This window comes from Otolemur garnettii, unplaced genomic scaffold (genome assembly GCF_000181295.1).
Source record: "Otolemur garnettii isolate 467f Iridium unplaced genomic scaffold, OtoGar3 scaffold00014, whole genome shotgun sequence".
Lineage (NCBI taxonomy): Eukaryota > Metazoa > Chordata > Mammalia > Primates > Galagidae > Otolemur > Otolemur garnettii.
The window spans coordinates 28,558,141-28,564,669 of record NW_003852409.1 but is presented as its reverse complement, the minus strand read 5'-3'; the positions used below and the strand labels follow the sequence as shown (position 1 = coordinate 28,564,669).

Here is a 6,529-nt window from a genome sequence, read left to right as displayed (position 1 = left end):
AACGCCCGGCTATTTTTTGGTTGCAGCCGTCATTGTTGTTTGGCTGGTCCGGGCTGGGGATTCGAACCCGCCACCTTAGGTGTACGTGGCTGGCGCCTTAGCCAATTGAGCTATAGGCACCGAGCTGATAGGTTGATTGTCCAAGGGACAATTAAGCAGCAAAACTCTAAGTGGAGTTCAAGAGAGGAGAAAACAGAGAGTAAGATAGAGGGGGGGATAGATAACATGGTGATCTCAGAAAATCAAATACACAAACTTGATCAGACCTGTTACTTTGGCAGAGAGTCTCCAGGAGGTCCCTGAGGGAACTGTGGTGGCGTGTGTACAAGAGTGCATCTGGTTGCTAAGGTGCATTCCCCCCCCAGTACAGTCATACACCACGTAAGGATAATGACAGGCTGAACATAGGATGGTGGTCCCGTGAGATTATAATTCAGTATTTTCACTGTACCTTTTCTATGTTTAGACATGCTTAGATACACATGTACTTACCGTTGTGTTGCAACTGTCCAGGTATTCAGTATATGCTGTGCAGATTTGTAGCCTAGGAATGATACTCTACACCACATAGCCCATCTAGGTCTGTGTAAGTACACTCTGATGTTTGCGCAACCACAAAATCACCCAACTACAAATTTCTCCTGTACTTCTCGTTAAGCGACAGAAGACTGTATTTGAATACATGGGTGGATCCATGGTGCATTTGTTGGTAACTTTAAAATTGAGTGGGGACCTCCTGGGCTGAAATTCAACCTAGACTTTTTTCTTTTGGTAAGGTGCATTTTTGAGAGACTTCTCAGATTCTCTCTCCGTGGAAGAACACTATCATTGCACAGCTTGAGTCCTTTTTTTCCTTTTCTGTGGCTTCCCCCACTGATTTCCTCTGAGATAGAGAGGAGAGAAAGGGAGATAGCTCAAGCACTGAACTCCTGTTTTGTCTCAGTCTCACCAAAATCTTCCAGCAGTTTTTGAGGAAGATTAGTGTCATTCCCATTATTACAGAAAATAAGAAAAATAACATTTACTGTGTGTTATTATTTTTCCCACAGCAATATACTCTAAATTTGGAATTGTTACAGATGGGAAAACCGAGCTCAGAGAGGAAAGTGTTATTTCCCGAGGACATATAGCAAGTTAGATACTTGGCATTTGAACCTAGGTCTTTCTGATCGAAACAGAACTGCCTCATCCCTAATTTCTGCACTGACTGAGGACTTTTCTCCACGGAAGTGGGGAGTAACAGGAAGAGTCGACGGAGAAGCCTGACGTTGATTTCTGCTTCAGAAAAGTCCACGCGCTGGCATACCTTGCCAGAACTACCAGGGAATCCCTGACCCAGGCCTTTCCCGGCGCTGAAGAAATAACGCGCATGCGCATGGCCTCCCTCCCGGCCCCGCCCCCCGGGAGGGCATGGCGCCTTGCTTTCAGCTCTGGGGCTTGCGCACTACGTCCCCAGCCAGAGGCGCCTTCCCGGTCGGGGACTTCCGGAGCGCCGGGGTGTGGTTCCGGGTCGTAGCGCGGCTCGGGGCAACTGGGCTGCTGCTCGGCGGGCCGGCGGCGGCGAGCAGCGGGGGCATGAGGGCGAACCAGGGAAGCGGCAGCTGAGCGGGCCGGGAGGAGCGCCGGCGCCCGTGAATCCCGGGAGTGCAGAGCTCGGGTCAGGGGCCGGGAGGCGTGGGGGACCCGGGCCCTCTCCTCAGGGTCCTCAACGTGTCCCGGGGCCGACCCGGCCCGTAGTGTGGAAGCAGCTTCAGGTAAAGGTTGCCCCAGCAGCTAGCTCCCTTGCTCGCCCGCCAGCCCACCAGTTCGCCTAGTAGCCCCTCTCGCTCCTCCAGTGTCGGTTCTGCCCAGCGGGCCTCCAGTCAGGCCCTCGTTCAGGTGGCCTGGGAGCATCCTTCTGGCTATTTCCAGAACTGGAAGCCGTCATGAGTGTGACAGCCGGGTGTGTGATTTAGAGGAGAAGCTAGCGGACCTGGTCGTGTCAGGGTGAGGGTATGTGTGCACTTGGCTGTGGCAGTTTCTGGCCCTGCAGTGGCTGGGTTCCCTGGTCTTCATAATGTGAAAACTTCAAAGCATTGCCTATTTGGTCCCTGTTTCCTACCCCTTTTCCCCATCCTCTCCAACTGGGTAAACAGCTTCATAGACATTTTTCTAGCTATAGTACTGCTGGAATTTTAATTCAGTTTGTTTATGGAAGTGGCAAGGAGTCTTGTAGATTCATTTAAGGCTGAAAAACAGGTTGTAGTTTATACAAGAATATTTAACCAGAGACCCCAAAATTTACGCGGAATTGCTTAAAAGTTCATTCTGAATGCAAGTAATTTTTGAAGCTCACCACAGTACCTGGAACTGTGCAAAGCACTATGTTATAAGCCAAAATCAACAGAATTCAAAACTTTCCCTGGAAGTGAATGGTCAAGTGGAGTTGCATCATTTAAAAAAAGGAAAAGTCAGCATTCTCAATTCTATTTTGACAAGCAGAAAGAGTAGATCCCTCATGTTAAAACCCACTAGAGCAGAAAAGAGGCACCATATTTTATGCCTTATGTTCTGAGCCCACCCTAGGTGCTCAGTAAACACTGAAAGAGTTCTTGATGAAGCAATAATTATTTTCATCTTTTTCATTTTACACACCTGCAAGATTTCTGGAGCCCAGTCGGCATGCTGTTAGCCCCTTTCCCATTCAGCTGCGTGCCCAAATCTACTTACAGCTAATGTGAATGCCAGACTGCACTTAGGTTCCTCTTCACCTCCTAATCTGGCTTCTGGCTGCCTTTCCAGTTCATGCTTGAAAAGGTCCCTTTCCTTTTAATTATTCTATCTTGACCCATTATTCTGGATAAGTAGAATCTCAAATCACTTTTGTACTTTCCCTATATCCATGCCTTTTTATAGGACATTCTACCTACCTGGCCTAGAAGGTTTTCCCCTGTTTCTTTTTCTACCTATTGAGATGCTACCCCATAGCCCGGCTAAAGTCGACCTCCCCCAACCAATTCAAGACAATACCAACTGGAAATGGTTTCTTCTTAGAATCCTATAAACACTCTTATCTACAGTTATTTCATTTAGCAAACATTCACTGAGTATGGATATATGCCAGGTATCATGCTAGGCAATATAGAGATAGCTAGGACTCAGTCTTGCCTGTGGGGAACTCAATTTAGTGAGAGAAATAAGGAAATTAATAATTCCAACATAATTATAAGTACCCTGTGTGAAAATACTTCTTGTGCAGTAGTATATAAGAAAAATGGATTATTACCTTCTTTTAAATTTTTGAGACAGAGTCTCACTTTGTCACCCTTGGTAGAGTGCTGTGGCATCATAGCTTACTGCAACCTCCAGCTCTTGGGCGTAAGCAATTTTCTTGCCTCAGCCTCCCATGTAGCTGGGACTACAGGCACCCACCACAGTGCCTGGCTATTTTTTTGGTTGCAGTTGTTATTGTTGTTTAACTGGCCTGGGCTGGGTTCGAGCCCGCCACCCTCGGTGTGTGTGGCTGCCACCGTAACCACTATGCTACGGGCGCTGAGCCTTTTTTTTTTTAAATGGGACAAGAGTCTCACTTTGTTGCCCTGGTAGAGTGCTGTGGCATCATAGCTCACAGCAATCTCAAACTCTTGGGCTCAAGCCATTCTCTTATCTCAGCTGGATCATTAACTTTTGAGGGATGGGATATGGCTTGGTAACACTTCATAATGTGAAGTAAACTAAATTCTTTTATTTACTATATATTACATATAGGGCTCCATGTTTAATCACTTTAACCTCAATTTATAGATTAGGAAGACCTAGAATAAATTACACATTGGGTATGAGACAGGATTCAAACCTAGGTCTCTTTGGTGCCTAAATTTGTGCTTTTTCTGTTACATGTGTTGCCTTCTTTTTTACACCATAGCTATATTTACCCAAATATATATTGAAACAACTATACAAGAGAAAAAATATGAATGTTAAAATAGTACGGAAATTCTTTAAATGTAGAGAAGACTTTCCAGGCAAGGAGATGGCAGGTGACTCAACTCAACTTTGAATATGAGTAGAGAAGACGGTCTATAGAGAATAAGCACAGACTATGGATTCAATTCCTGGTCCCTTCTCTTATGGGATATGTGGCCCATGGCTCATAACTCTAAGCATCATTTTCCTCTATGGGTTGGGATAGGGAATAATAATGACCACTTGGAGTGTTGTGAATATTTGATGAGCTAACGCAGATGAAGGGTGTGGTATGTGGTAAGGTCTCCTGAAATGATAGTTGTAATATGAAGAGATATAATGCTGTGGTATGGTTTTAGAGTGGTGAATGAGTTTACAGACTGAGTAAAGCAAGCCATTACTTTTAGCAGGATACTGAGATGTAAAGTTGGAGGGACAGTAAGAGTCAGTCAATGAGGGCTTGAGTACCAGCTGAGAGAGGTAAATACTAGTTTCTGCTCATAACTTTTTTGGTTTATAAGTACTTTGAGCATCTATAATTCATTCTGTAGTGCCAGGCACTGCTTACCAGTGGTTCTCAACCTTCCTAATGCTGGCGGTGTATTTTCATTGTTACAGAGGGGTCGTGACCCACAGGTTGAGAACTGCTAACTTAGACCTTGTTAATAAAAAGAGGACTAAAACCGTGTTCCCACCCTGAAGTTGGGAGAGCGATAGGTGTTGGTGAACTGCAGTGAAGTCCTGTGGGTACTAAGGTAGAAGTCCTCACAGGGTGCTGTGAAGCATAAAGAAGGGAACACTGATGATGGTAGCTAATGAGTACTTATTGTGTGCCAGCATTACGTAAAATGCTTTATCTCAGTTTTTCTTCAAGTTAGCATCCTGATTTTGTAGATGAGGAAAGTAGAGCACAGAGAGGTTAAATAATATTCTTGATTCTATTCATCCGGTAGAGTTGGGAGCGAGAAGGGACTGCCTGCTAAACTCTGGAATATCTATTCTTCAGTGCTACATCATGTGGATGGGGACCCACTGGAGAGGCTTTAGGGAGGAGGTAGCCTTGTATCATAGTTTTAGTGTGCTAGTCACTGTGCTGGGCAGGGGAGACAGAGCAATGGAAGTGGCCTCTGCATGGAAGGATCTCATTGCCTAATCTGTCACTTTTAAATGTATTTCTTTCTTTTTGGTATTGGTAGGGGGCTTGTTTTCTTTCTTAACTAATAGATGAAGACTTCAGAAATTTTCACAGTTCAGTAACTTTATATATAGTAGAGTCTCCATACTACCTCCCTACCTTAACCACCTCCTTTAGTTGACCTAATTTTCATAGGCTGGACTTGCACCACATATACTGCAGGCCTAGTTCCTTATGTTGACAAACTCTATATGTTGACCAGTTTGTTACAGTCCCTTGCGTGGTCAAGTTACAGAGGTTCTACTCTATTTCTGGCTAATAGAATTTGCTAGAAATCGTTCTTCTGATTTATAGGCCTATTAAGGCCACAGAAATTGGTATCAAATTATTATATGACAAGAAATTCTGTCCAATTATACTTTTTCCCCATGGGAGGTGCCCTGACTTTGTTTCTATGAGTTTGAAGTTTTTGAGAAATTTTGGCTTAGAAGTTAACACATTTCAGCTTGTGTTAAATTTAAAATGATTGAGTACTTACATTTCAGTCATTGTTAAATACCTTTGTATACTTTATTATTTTAGTATTCATAATTCTGTGAGTTAGATGGTATTACAGTATCTCCATTTAACACACGAGTAGCCTAAGGCTTAGCAGTTAAGTGTGTTACCCAGGAGTAACACAGCTAATGAATGTTAGAGCCAGAAATAGTCAAAAAAGGAGTAAACAAGTCTTTATTAACTCAGTTTTGTTTTGCACATCTATTTCCAGGTTCTCTAAGCCCAGTGTCCATTATGTGCTATCATTGGATGGGCCTTGCTAACCAGGAGAGCTTGTGCCCAATCTAAAGGTGGCAGTCGCTGTTCAGTTCTAGTTTCTATGTGAGGAAGTGGGGCCAGCGTCCTTGGATCTTCAGATGTTTTTGAAAAAATACTGGACATCTGGATTTTAATGTGTTAATTTAGTTTAAAAGTTTGCCATTTAAAAAACTATTGTAGGCTGAGTGCAGTGGCTCATGCCTGTAATCCTAGCACTCTGGGAGACCAAGGTGGGTGGATAGCTTGAGCTCATGGATTTAAGACTAGCCTGAGCCAAAAGTGACTGTCTCTGCTAAAAATAGAAAAACTGAGGCAAGAGTTGGAGGTTTCAAGCTATCCCCCTGCGTAGAGTACTGTGGCATCACAGCTCACAGCAACCTCCAGTTCCTGGGCTCAAGTGAGTCTCCTGCCTCAGTCTCCCAAGTAGCTGGGACCACAGGTGCCCGCCACAGCACCTGGCTATTTTTTGGTTGCAGCCATCATTGTTGTTTGGTGGGTCCGGGCTGGATTCGAACCCACCACCTTAGGTGTATGTGGCTGGTGTCTTAGCCACTTGAGCCACAGACGCTGGGCCAAGTTGGAGGTTTCTATGAGCTATGACACCATGGCACTCTACCCAGGGCAACAGCTTGA

At 44.6% G+C, this 6,529-nt stretch overlaps 1 protein-coding gene across 1 annotated transcript in view; it reads left to right on the top strand.

The window, feature by feature from the left end:
• Positions 1 to 1,476: 1,476 nt before the first annotated feature.
• Positions 1,477 to 6,529, top strand: part of MAPKAP1 (mitogen-activated protein kinase associated protein 1) — a 280,354-nt gene continuing 275,301 nt past the window's right edge. Inside the window, 1 exon segment of the mRNA XM_023510481.1 lies at positions 1,477 to 1,754. The gene's annotated coding sequence lies outside the window, so the exon portion shown is untranslated.